Source organism: Misgurnus anguillicaudatus, chromosome 21, assembly GCF_027580225.2.
Source record: "Misgurnus anguillicaudatus chromosome 21, ASM2758022v2, whole genome shotgun sequence".
NCBI lineage: Eukaryota > Metazoa > Chordata > Actinopteri > Cypriniformes > Cobitidae > Misgurnus > Misgurnus anguillicaudatus.
This window is the reverse complement of record NC_073357.2, coordinates 8631118-8645252: the sequence shown is the minus strand read 5'-3', so window position 1 is coordinate 8645252 and position 14135 is coordinate 8631118. Positions and strand designations below refer to the sequence as shown.

The following is a 14135-nucleotide window of genomic DNA, read 5'->3' as shown; positions in this document are numbered from 1 at the left end:
GTGTAAACTCACAATAAGGAGAACCTTGTGCTTATTTAAAATCATTAAAAACATGACGTGCTTTCTGCTGCTTTGGTTTTTAAAGCGCGACACAAAAAAAGAACAGAAACTCAAATACTTTTTTATTCAGTTTGTCAATCTGATAATTATCAGTGTGTAACATATTTCCTGTAGGCTTATTTATTTTATTATTAACAGAGACATAGCCTAATCATCATCTGTTGATTTAAATCTATTTGTGCATGAAACTTAACCCATGGGGGAAATTATGATATTTTAGGAGATATAGTAGTTTTTGTTGGGTAAATTACTGATCATATGCTGTATTAATATTATATTAGGCCTAAGGCCTGTTGTTTCTACACAAGGCCATAAGACACCCAGTTAAACTTTCGTTTTCTCAGTTAACTTTTGTTTCCTAATTAAAAGAGTCCAGGTGCGATCCTGCGACTATACCCCGATTGTTCTCGCCACGATTATCTTGAGAAGCAAGGTCGAAACAACTGATAAACAAGAGTACGTCATTTTAGATGAGAGAATTCGTCCAGCTGTACTTCGCTACATTAACAATAAGGTATCTGTGCAAGCTAAGCCAAGCCCAGCAAACAGGGGACGTCCCCCGGACGTTGCGAACGTCCTCTTAGGTCCGCAATTGGTCCGCATTGTAACGTTCGCTGGCGGACCTTGCGGGAGCGTCCGCATATGGTCCGCTTAATAACGTTCGCAGGCGGACCTTGCGGGAACGTCCGCATATGGTCCGCTAAATAACGTTCGCTGGCGGACCTTCTGGGAACGTCCGCATATGGTCCGCTAAATAACGTTCGCTGGCGGACCTTCCGCGGACGTGAAACCACTCAAAGCTTTAAATATAAACCCATTCTACACATTTAACCATAAGGCAGGGAGTTACACTTAAGAGTTACCCTTTCATGCAGACATCAAAGTAAAAATGATGTTTTTGCTATGGCTTTACTAATGAAAACCGAAGTTTATAGTATCTAATATTAATAATATTTTTTCTTTATGTTTAAACTACTTAGTATGGTAAAAACATGGCCTTTATGTAGACCATTTACTGATTTTATTACATAGATCCCATTAAAGTCGCTTACAATTGTACAATAATTTTACATTTAACGTGAATAAAGATCTGGCACCATGTCTTTTTTAGTAAATGATTTTCCATACTATTCCTAAGACATAACTATCGTCAATAAATCGAAATCACAATGCACATATTCATGTAATAGTTAAAGAATCCACCATTGTGAAGTTACATATCACCCGATTAAATATAAATAAAGTGCAAGTACTTGTTTATTTTGATTAATATGATACGGTGTTGTGTGGTTCTTCAAGCATTGTCTTTCTCATATATGAAGCACTGCATGATAAATAATTGTCACACAGTAAAAATCTATACAAATACATTAGGCTATATCAAGGAAAAACAAACTTGAATCTACAACTACAGCTCAAATGTAAAACTTTTATTATTGCAAAGGATTCAAATGCAAGCAAAGCAATGCAAACAGAAATGCAGAATGGCAGTCACTCAATCTGTTGCAAGCAATGACTTTCAAACAGCAAGTGCTAACGAGGCCAAACACGCGGAACACAAGTCCAACGCTGAAACTGCTGGAAAAGAACAATAAAAAAGATACAGGTAAGACATACATCCTCATGTAAACTTGAACTATATCTCACATTCTACACCCATCATTTAAACTGTTAAAAGTGTTGGTTAGACTGCAAAATAAGGTGTACTTTGTAATTTCATACTTTTCCTTCTTTTCTATTATTTTTCTTTTTTCTATACGGTTTCTTATTAAACTGTCTTCAGTGTTGCCATCTCTTGTGAGACAAAAAAAGTAACTGCAGCTTCAAAAACAAGCCCAATATTATTATATTGTTTACTGTTAACAAATGAGCTCAAAACATTTTAACCTTCAACCCCTCTGAAATTACAAATTTTTAAGTTTAGTATTAAATTGCAAAGATAACACTTTAAAATAAGCTTGTATTTGTTAGCATTTGCCACAATGAACTAACAATAAACAATACTTCTACAATATTTATTAATCTTAGTTCATGTTAATTTCAGCATTTGCTAAACCATATTTCAATTCAAAAGTTATATCTGTTACAGGTGTATTATATTTTGTTGTGGCATCTAGCGGTGAAATTGTGAATAGAAATCAACCTCAATTTTGAAACACAATGAAATTCTATGGTAGCTGCCACAGGACAAAAATGTCATCGTCTGAAGCCCATGTTATAGTCGTGCGTAAGGTCTACACCGTAGGTTATCCATAGCCTGAGCGTAGCCTGATTTTTAATAGCGTGTCAGTTCTACGCGGACCACAAGCGCTGTTATTGGTCCACTAGAACCCCTCCCATCAGGTAAAAAACTGCGTCATAGCCATTTCTATTTGCGACGGTGAGAACAAAAATAGGCCAAGTTGAGGAATGACTTAACTCAAACTGCTGCAACGAGTCACTGTTTATTTACTTCGAACAATGCTGGTCAGTGGCGCTCGTGACTCCTCATCCGAGGGGCGCTAATTCAAAATAAGTGTTCGGAGTATCATGTGTGTGGTCCCCTCTTCCAAAATATGTGTCCTGCGTGTCGAGAGATCCTGTGTGCATCACGTGTTTTGTCAAAATAAGTGCCTGCTGCACAAGACACTCCCTTAACAGTAAACTTTGATTACACATGAGATTATGCGAGTATCTGGCAAACGCGAGCGTCTCTTTTATCCTAAACCCTTTAAACGCATCTACAACAGGCACTTATTTTGACAAGACATGTGATGCACACAGGATCTCTCAAAGCGCTGAACACATATTTTGAAAAAAGGAACCACACACATGACGGGCTACATACATGTTGTGATGAACTTCACATCCAGCGCCCTCAAAAAAAGAAGTCATCGGCCGCCACTGCTGTTGGTTTTCTTAAAACATACACAATAATCTGCGGTTTCTTCGTTTGTAAGTTAAACTGGCCAAGCTGCTTCTGTGGTTACACGCGTGGATACTGCCTACCAGTGGTCTACATGTATGTTTGCTATAATGAGCCCTTGAGACAACATATGGACGAAACACACTCTTTAGAACAGTTTGTCCATTTAGGGCTACTGTAGAAACATGATGGTGACTTTCATGTATGGTGGCCCGCAGTGTATGGACATAAAAACGTCTCACTCAAATGTATGTCTTCATCTGTAAAAGATAAAAATCTCCATATCTCATTAAATGTGAATAAATGTTAAGATCAAAATGCCGTTGTTTACACTGCAAGAAAGAATTAAAACTTTTTTTTATAACTTTTAGGTTTTGGTGTGTCAGATAAATTTGCTTACCTAAATCCTTCAAGCCAGGAAGTAGGACACTTTTGATGCTTTTCCATTGCATAGTATGACCCAGTTCAGCACAGCTGACTTTTGGGAGAGGGGTAATGGGTTTCGGATGCGAAGCCATGTGCAAATTTACAAAAATGCAGAGCACACCACTGCACCCATGTCTGCATGGCATTTTTGTAACTTTGCGCATGGCTCCGCATTCAAAACGCACCAAAAGTATAGGCATAAATGTTCTGTCAGCGGAGTGCACATACCGATGACACGGGTGTTTGTACAGAACCTGTCATGTGAGAGAGGTAGTGGAAAATCTACTTGTGGGTGTCAATTTTGATTTTGTGGCTGCATTCCATTAATATGCTCTGTTGCTCCATGTTGTGTGTGTGTGTGTATGTTTGTATCGCATTTACGATGATGTTACGGCAGTAGAGGGGACGCAACTGTAACAATAAGCCTATAATCAGGGGTGCACATAACTTTTTTTGTCCTGGTTCTCAAAGTAGCACCTGGAGATGTTACTTGGTACTCACACTATTCATAGCACAGACATCCTACATGCTGACATCATCACTTTTCTCCTAACTACTCTCTTCGCCATATCTCTTTTGTTTAAACATGGTAGACAATGATGTACATAAAATAAGCCTTTTAGTTATAGCTTTTTACTTATGTAATCTTTATAAATAACTACTAGCCTAACTCATATAAATGTATACTTGTACTAGCAAGCTGTCTGAAGCATTGAGATGCGGATCACTGCTAACAACACACTAAATATCTTACCACTGATGCACGAAGAAATCCCTTATGTCGAAGTAAATTAGCTAACTATGTAACAAAATTCCAGCAACGCTGGTACGCTAGAATTGTTTCTATTTGCACATACGCACCAGTTATGTGCACCCCTGCCTATAATCTCACCCACTCTGAAACGATACTAAACTGTACTGGAAAAGCAACGAAAGCGAGCTGAGCTGCATCGTACCAAGCCAAGTTGTACCCTACATTGGAAAAGCGCCATATCGTGACATCGGACCCTGGAACACAGAAAAGCATGAGACAGTAAAAAGCATCAGATGTTAGGTTGTGTTTGAATGCTTTCTCTGAACAATTTCCCCATGAACTATGCATGTAAACGAAATTAACCAAAGTACCTATTCTTTCTTTCCCCTTCTTAAACATCCTTTAAAACCATAGCCAGAAAACTCACCATCTCAGCTTGTAATTAACAATATCCTTATTTGTTCCAACAAATATAACTTGCTATACAAGTAAAATATACAAATATAACTTATTAATAATCTTATTAACAAATATGACCAAATTCTATTATTTTAGCCAGGAAAACTTAAATGTCACAACATTGAAATGTCATATATGGTTATAAAAGTATATATTTTGACTCACATCTCAATATGGTGGCCTGCGACAGCCGGATGACGTCAAAGTAATCAAAGTATCGCGAGAGCGAGACGAAATATGATTTCTTGAATCATTCTCGCGGTACTTTGACGTCATCCGACTGTCGGTTCTTGCGGCGCCGCATTAAGTCAAACAAGCCTCCTGACTGCGTGCGAGAACATTTGAATTATCTGGCACGAGCCCTCACACGTCAAACTTCAACTGACACAGCGGTCTCGGTGGAGGTAATAAGCAAAAGCGCCTTTAAATCTCGTCATTTTTTATACACATCCCGTTTATTTTGTAGTTAATTGTTAGATAAGTTAGTAATTTCGTCAAGTTTTCGTCACAGGGTAAGATTTCGTTATCATCGTTGCCATATAACTTACAGTATTATTGGTTCAATAGCGCAGTTTGATAACTCATTCGAGGTTTGTAGCCATATTTAAGTTACTCGCTTACTATGTTTCAGTGTTAGAGTAAATGTATAAGGTTTTGAAGTAATATTAATAAGACCGCGGTCTGCACCTCAATCCGAAGGCTAACGTTAACCACTGGAGGTAGTATTTGGCTGTATAACTTTTACGTCATCAAGACTGTCATATTTAAGAATATTAACAATTATAAAGGTAACTATTATTCTCAGTTAATCGTAAATTGTTGTAATATGCTTATGACTTGCGAATTTAATGTTCATTTAACTAACCAGGCTTGATGACGTATGCTGCCTGCATATTCGACCTTCGGAGGATGCAGCCTTCCGTTTGAGAAACGGCCTACAAGTGTGAGCGTGCGCGAGATTCTGTCCGAATTGATTCTTCCCACATTTTAAGGTTTAAATTAAAACTCCTAACTTACCTTTTCAGGGGTTTCTGTTCCTGCAGTCTTCCAGCGATACTGGCGCGTATGATGATGCCGACACGAACTGCACACTACAGTATACCGCCGCCTACTGTACTGTAGTAAAATAACGTGTAGGATTGAATACTGTGGCAAACGCAGTAAAAAAAAGCCATTTAATTCGTTGTAAAAACAATGGACATGCCAGTTTAAGTAACTTGTGGGCTAAATCACCAAAATAAGTTTGTAGATGTGGTTCAATTATTTTTAGTAAGTGTGCAGCATAATGGACCAGCCTGAATGTATGTATGTAGCCTATAAATATATTGTTTAGACTTTATTTTTAAACCTTTATTTGGTGGTATATGGTTAAACCTTTTTATTGGTAGCAGTGGGCTTTATGCCCAGCTGCACTGCTTCCTGATCTTCGGCCGGCGCCTTGTTTCCTGTCTGCCATTGTTGGACGGGCTGATTAATCCAGGTGTGCCTGACCTCAGTAGTCACAACAACAATAATCAGACACACCTGGATCAATCCGCCCGTCCAACAATGGCAGACAGGAAACAACGAGCCGGCCGAAGCCCAGGAAGCAGTGCAGCCGGGAACAAAGCCTATTGAATAAAAATCTTAAATTGAATCAAATCTCTTATAATAATACATAAAAGCTCTGGAAGGTTTAGGGTACATCTGGGTAACATTTTAACATTTAATATATTTTGATGTGTATATATATATATATATATATATATATATATATATATATATATATATATATATATATATATATATATTAACTTTCTTTATTTTGTTTTCTCAGCCTTTAAACATCTAAACATGTCCTCCAAAAAGGTAAGTTCAGCAGATCAGCTTATCTTATTCTGTAATATTGATACTGGTTTGAGAAATACTAAGATTAAACAACGTACATTTTTCCAGGAAAAAGGGAAAAACATTGGAAAACAATTTCAGCCTAAGGTTTGAGATGGCTAACTGTGTACATTGCCTTTGTGTACTGAAAGATGAACTTACAGATTTATATGGACTTTACTTACAGGTTTCCTGTGCTGTTTTGCTCCATTTTACAGAACAAAATAAGTGCTGAGGTAGCACCATCCTTGTGGTTATAGTGAAAGAATGTGGTAAGATTTTGTTCATGTTATATAAAATACAAATTATAAACATGAAGGTCAGCTACATATAAAAAATAATCAAACATGCTTGTTTCTATCTGAAGGGTATTGATACCAAAATAAATAATGTGCCATTCTGGACAAACAGCTGTGGACAATATGCAGTCAGAGTAGCCTATTTTCTCACACAGGTAAAGTATGCAAAGTAATTACCAAACTTCCTTTTAACCTTAACAAATACTGGCAAGCCAAATATACAATGTTTATGTGAGGTACTGTGCAAAAGTCTTAGGCCACCATGCTATCATTAGATTTGTTGTTTTTGCAATTGTATAGTGATCATATATAATTATTTGTCAGTCTCTTTATTGGAATACAACCAGAAAATACAGGAAATGTGTATGTAGTATTAAAAACAATATAAACGTATAAGCTGAAGTGTCAAGTGTTTAGGGTAAACTCTCCTTCCACTTGAGCAATAGCAGGCAACTGCAGGATCTCTTAAACCTAAATTAAATTAAATCAAATCCTAATTTCTAATTCTAATCTAATGACTTCAGGACTTCAGTCTCCTCAAAAAAGCTCAAGATGTGTTTAGTGCCAAGAGAGTTCACACTAAATACTGACTGATGTCTGAAGAAGACATTTAGTTCTGAAAATTGTTTTTGTTTTCAATTTTGTGTACATTTTACCTGTATTTTCAGTTTGTATCTTAATAAAAGAGTGAAAAATAAATATGGATGGACATTAAAACTTTGCTAAAACAACAAAGCTGGTGATGGCTTCCCAAGACTTTTGCACAGTAATGTATATTGACCAAGAGTTGTAATGATAAAAAAAATGCATGTCATCTATTATTTTCTTTAAATGCATTTATTCACAGTTCAGTAGGACAGTAAATTATCTGAAAGTGAAATCATTATTGAAGGTGATATCATTGTCACTGCATTCATTGTTACATGATTTTAAATAGTGGGAATTATTGTGCAAGTTTCTTAATAATATCAAATACTACTTTTTTGTCTTGTTGTTTCTAGACCTGAGAATAAGATTTCCAGTTTGAAAGTGAAGAAAATGAATCATTATTAACAGCAATTAGTAGTTTTTCAGCTGAGAAGCCAGGTGAAACTATAAGGGCACTATGATTTACTTTCATATTATCATTCTTTTATAGATGAGGAGCAACCAGTAAGAAAAAGCAAAAAGATGTTCTGATGTTGCCTGAGGCACCTTATTGTGAGTACATTTTAATGCTATTAGCCATTTAAATTGTTATACTTGTGTGGAATTAAGAAACAATATACCTAATCTCAGTGTACAGTATTTGTAGTATAATGATGATTACTTGATTTATATTTATTAATTTAGCATATGCCTTGAGTGACTTACAAATGATAGAGCATTCAACATTATAAAACGGCTCGTTCTGGTTCTTCATTCTGATTGGTTGAAACGCGTTCTAAGCCGTGATAAAATACCCTGGTAAACCCACGGTTCAGACCGCATCACAAGTATCACTGCGCCACTGTTGCTGCGTATTGATTTATGAAAATAAACACCACAGTTTTTAATCATTTTTTAATTTTTCTACCTTTGCACAATTATGGCGATATCCAGATAAATGTCAATAAATAAAACATTTCATCAATAAAGAGAAAACGTTCTGTGAAGTTTTTTTTGTCTTATTGATATTTCCGCTATTATCCACTAGAGGGCAATCTTACCCAACTTAAACACTGAGGCATTCACTCGACACAACAGCGTTGTGGTGGATTTAGCGTGTGTTTTGATCAGGCTCTGAATCTGATCTCTTACAAAGTTCCTCACAAAAATGGAATTATCTCCGCATTTAGCTGAAAATTTGAGAGGTGATAACTGATAAGACAACAAATGAAGGTAGGATGAAACGTTTTTTGATGTTGTTGGAAAGCGGATGGACTGTTCTTTCATTTGATATCTTATGTTTATTTAAAGATCATTTTTCTGTAAGGCATTCAACTAAAACTGGGTGGCAACTTAAAAAAAAACGCTGACGGGGAAATAGTTAAGCATGCTTCCAAACATATTTGATCATCACTTCAACAGTTGCACGATATAAATGTTAATGTATAAATTAGATGAATGTTGATTTATAAAATAAACAGCAGAGTCTTTAATCATATTTTCATTGTGCCTTTGCTGCGTCTCTGTTGTTTGTGAACTGCGCTCTGTTGCAGCCACACATGATTCTGAGGAACTACTTTGTTTGGCGGAAGAGTAATATTTATACTAATATAATTACAACTTATTTGTGTTTTATTTTATAAAATCCCGCTAACGTTATGCATATGAAGTAACCGTTTTATAAATGCAATAAACCCCTCGAAGCGTTGGGTTACCAGTGCATTTTATAACAGCTAAGGGGGTTTAGGCACTCCGCTTCGCGTCGTGCCTAACAACGCCCCTTAGCTGTTATAAAATGCACTGGTAACCCACTGCTTCTTGGGGTTTATTGCTTTATTTTACAACAGTTACTACAATACTTACATAATCAATTTTTAAATCTAATTAATTGTTTTTTTATCACAAATGCAGCACATCAGTCAATTTCTTCCAATAATGAATCAAGGTACAGTATTTTGTTATTTTTTATCTTAAATTATTGATATTGATAGGCATTTTCTTCCAGACAGACTTATTGTTCATTTATTTTACTGGTGTAGTTAGTAATGTTATTAATGTTTCAAAACTCATTCTTGAAAGAAATCCTGGAGTGGAGAATCATTCTGAAAGTAGACCAAATCCAGGACAACACCACAGCAGTGGTTGGAAAAATGCAGCAGACAATGAGCAAACCAAGCTGACTTTCAAAAGATGGTATGTGCCATAACACATGCAACATTACTAGTCACTGCTGACGTTTTACCCATGTTTACTACGGATTGTTTTTGTTTGTAGATTCGTTATCTGTTTCTTCAAAGGGGAGGCAGTTTGGGAGATGGGAAATAGGAGGATGCTACAGTTACACAGGGCGAATTTCAGCAGCTCAGTTTCACACTTGCAACTAACAATGAATTATAGTGAGTCTGTGTGAATCCCAAACATCTCAAAATTATTTTTGTGTATATATTGTATGTAAATTGCAATGTTGTAAATAAGAATGTACATTGTAAATGTTAATATCACATAAACATTAATAGCAATTAATAGTCTATTTTTAAAACAAAAATAATGTTTGATGCTTTGGATACATATAATATGATATACTCTACATAGTATACTTCAAGATGCCTTTAACACAAAAACCTACAATAATATCAAAGATCAATGTATAAGACAACTTACATTATTTTATGTCATAGTAAACTATTTTTATACTCTGTGTGACCTTTGCTCTCTCTGAGATGTGTATGTTCATTTTGTAGCTGGTCAGGGTAGAAGACCAGCTGACGTACCAGTTTTGCCAGGTTGGAGGACCAGCTTAAACCAGCTAAGACAGCCAACCAACTTAGCCAAGCTGGTATATGCTGGTGGGTCAGCTGGTCTTCCAGCCTGACCAGCTACAAAAGGCCAAAACCCCTCTAAAACAATCCTGCTACACCAGCCGAAACCATACTGGGAGTATTCATATTCATATTGATTTGCATTTACACATAAAATGTATTCTAATAAAGACACTGAGAAATCATTATATATGATCACTACACAATTGCAAAAACAACTAATCTAATGGTAGCATGCTGGCCTAAGACTTTTGCACAGTACTGTATGTCCACATTTACCCACCTTTACTTTGAGTGAACTGTAACAGCAACAATAATGCCATAAGCATGAAATACTAGGTAAAAGTGAAGTGTGCATGCTTTCTAGTTTTAGCACAGAATTCTCTCTCATCTTTTAAATGTTTGCTACAGATATTTTGCAAGACATTTTAAACATATCGGGTAGGTTTCCCAGACAGGGAAATCTTAAAATACATCAGTGCCCTTTGTTTAACATCATAATGCACACAAGTAATGTTTTTAGTAAGGCATGTTTGTTAAAACTAGTTATATTTCATGATTAAACTGAGGCATAGTCCTGGTTTAAGCTAATCCTTGTCTGGGAAAATGTGTTCATTTCGTTGTTTTATGTTAGAAGACAACGGAAATATTTGACATCAGAGTCCAGCAGACAGCCAGAGACACGCACACACGCGGAGCTGAAGCGCGTTTGACTGACGTGTACAGGAGATCAGGCACGCGCACGGGAGCTCGCGCGCGCGCACACAAACACGGAGCACAGGAAAATTACAACTGTTCAATTAAAATAAAAGAACTTTGTGGTAAACAATGTTTAGCGTGTCTGATTTCATTGGTTGTAATGAAATAAAACGACGTGCTGAGGACTTTAGGCGAACGTCCCCTAAAAGTCCCGAAAGTCCGCTGACCGTCCTGCAAACGTCCTTATGAAAGTCCGGAGGACGTCCTCGCGGACGTCCGCTCGACGTAACAGGGGACCCTACACGATAACGTCCAGGGGACGTTCGCAGAGGACATTTAGGGGACATCCAGGGGACCTTTTTTTGTTAGCTGGGATCAATTTCTTCAGTGTCTGGATCAGTCTGATGTTTTAGCTTTCACTGTTACTTCATTATATTTCTCTGTCAACACAGAATTAAATATAAATTTGAAAAATCATCACATACTTCACAACACAACAAAGAAATCTCTTCAGCGTCAACAAAGTTGAAAAGACAACATGGTACATGACCTCTGAAAACACAAACATGGATAGACTTAATATTTAGAAAAGCAAACATATAACGTTAAAATATATTATGACTCTAATCTTCTTTACAATAGCATTTAGGTTATGTCAAAGTGAAGCTGGCTTTGTTACAAATCAAATGTAAAGCTATTAAAACTTGCAAATAAGCAGCATCTACCAGAACTAAAGGAATGAGCTTTTAAACAACAAGAGATCATTTAAAATAGCAGAAAGCCACTTATTAGCTGCTAACATTTCCAACACATAAGTTACTGTTGTTTTGTTTTAAGCAAAGAACGTCTCATCTTGGCTTCTTTAAAGTTTTGTTTTTAAAATGTTAAACATCGAATTGATTCTTTTAACAGCCTGGTTTGAATGTTACTTCGCATATTTTTATGTTTACCGCTGTATACCACATATACCCGTATATATGTTTTACTGTGTGTGCTTTAACTTTAAACAGTTCTAGCATAAAGACAAAAACGTATCACAGTAAATAACATAATATGAACAAATAGGCAACCAATCAGCGCCATTCAGACAAATAAATTAAATCAAACTTACCTTACTGTTGTAGCGAGTTCGAATTGTTCCCGTCGAGCCCATAGGTAGAGCGGTCACACCTGAAGAGTGGGGGCAGATGAGTGGGTGCAGGTGCATGCTGGGAAATGTAGTCCTTTTCTTTGACGTTGTTCCTGCTGTAGATGTAAACTGACTACGATTTCCAAGATGCATTGGATGCACTACGTCATTCCAACCCAAGTTTTATCCTATGCTCGCACGTTATATACTTTTTATTATCCGCGTTTTCACACTTTACATTGCTCTTTATACTTGATCATTAATAAAAAATATGAAATATTAAAAAAAAAAGTTTATAACGTTGTTTAAAACATGTTTTCCAGCGGGCATCTTGATGTCAATTTGATGTCACCTTGATTGTTCCTCTCCTTGTATGTTAGCCTATATGTGTTGTTTGGTATAACAACGGACAGAGTTCCACATCTTTCCCTTCACCAAACACTTAAATACGATTATGTTATTATGTATTCGGTTAGGAATGCACCGATCCGGTATCGGGGCGATCCTGGGCCCTTTTTGCTGGATCGTATATCGGATTAACAGGAACGATCCAATTCCGATACTGTGCATTACCCGTAATTGTTACTGACAAGCGATTAAAAGGACAAAGTATTATAAAAAGCACCATGAATGTTTTTATGCACTATATTCAAAGTCTTCTTAATACACTATGTAATCTATAAATGTGCATTTGTTCCTTCACATGAACCTAAAGATATTTAAGTTCACAGAAACTCTAATTTACTCGCACTGGAGAAGCATATGGATGAAACGTGTCATTCACAAACGCACACACATGATAACTGTAGGCTATTTTAAAGATCTGATTTTATAAAGTCTCAGTAAGCCATTGGATGGTTGCAATTCACTATGTGCTGAACACAGGGCGAATCTATTCTCTTTGGCTGTTTCTCAATATGCGTTCTTCAGCGATCTTGTGTTTTTGTGTTCTCGCTTTAAGTCATCATTAACCGTCGAAGTTCAATTCCAATTCTCAAGAACAAAAATACAGAGGACGCATAAAATACCCAGAGGTGTTCTTGATTTCAAGGATGCATCAGTGCAGACTTGCGCGCTGAAATCTGGGGAAGTCATCTGACCAACAGGAAGATTGCACACATATCAATTCTCACAAGTGTGTTCTGTGTTGTCAGGGCCAGCCCGGGGCATAAGCGAACTAAGCAGCCGCTTGAGGCCCCGTGGCCACCAAGGGGTCCGCAATCTTTTTTTTTTTACAATTAAATAACTTAAACAAGTAATATAAATGAATGAATATCTATGAATGAATGAATACAAATGAATAAATTAATAATTCAAGACAAAAAAATCTGATTTACAGACAACTGCTACTGTTTGAGACTCATGCGCAATATAGAGACCTCACGTGCATTGACAATAGGCGCAGGTGTGCAAGTGCGCGTAACTGTAATAAATGATAAGCCATGTCACAGAAAAGTATGTATCCCTCTGGTGCCGAAAAGAGAAAGAAGAAAAGGACATTGCGGATTAATATGCAAATTTAAATATGGAAAGTTTATCATTTCACGTGTTTAAAGGGCTTGCAAATGTTAACATTTCAAGTGATTTTAAACCATTTAACCTGCAAAAAGGCACTAAACTAAGAAGCTTTCTGGACACACATGCGTTTGTATGTTATGATTAATTTTATTTAATTTCTGTACCTAATGCTAATTTTAGCCCTTACTTAATGTGCAACTTTGTTCTTTTAATACATTTTTGTAATTTCTTTATTTTTTAATAAATAAATTGGTGATGGGGCCCCCAAACAAATTCTGCTTAGGGCCCCTAAGATGCTCGGACTGGCACTGTGTGTTGTCGCGACGACCTGAGTTCGTTCTTCCAAGGTCGCCTGGCAAGACCAATCTCCACGAGAATGCAAGTCCATTCTTTGCTTTCTTGGAATTGAGAAACAGCCTCTTTACACATTTAACAATTTTATTATTAATTCAACAATGGTATCGGTATCTGGTATCGACAGATATACAAAGCCCAGGGATCGGTTCTAGGGTGGCCATTCGCGCCAGCTCCGCCAGACACGTCCCGAACATGCCCCCGGGCTCGCTCACCGGAA

At 36.7% G+C, this 14135-nt stretch overlaps 1 long non-coding RNA gene across 12 annotated transcripts; it reads left to right on the top strand.

Moving 5' to 3' along the window:
• The first annotated feature begins 588 nt into the window (after positions 1–588).
• LOC129428919 (uncharacterized) lies at positions 589–11840 on the top strand. Of its 12 annotated transcripts, none has more exons than XR_012360047.1 (7): positions 589–1666; positions 6421–6452; positions 6540–6742; positions 6838–6924; positions 7908–7969; positions 9308–9589; positions 9671–11840. It is a non-coding gene; the product is annotated as an uncharacterized lncRNA (long non-coding RNA). The 12 variants fall into 12 exon arrangements; XR_012360045.1 differs by lacking the exon at positions 589–1666 and adding an exon at positions 4395–5008; XR_012360044.1 differs by lacking the exon at positions 589–1666 and adding an exon at positions 4395–5194.
• The last annotated feature ends 2295 nt before the right edge of the window (positions 11841–14135 follow it).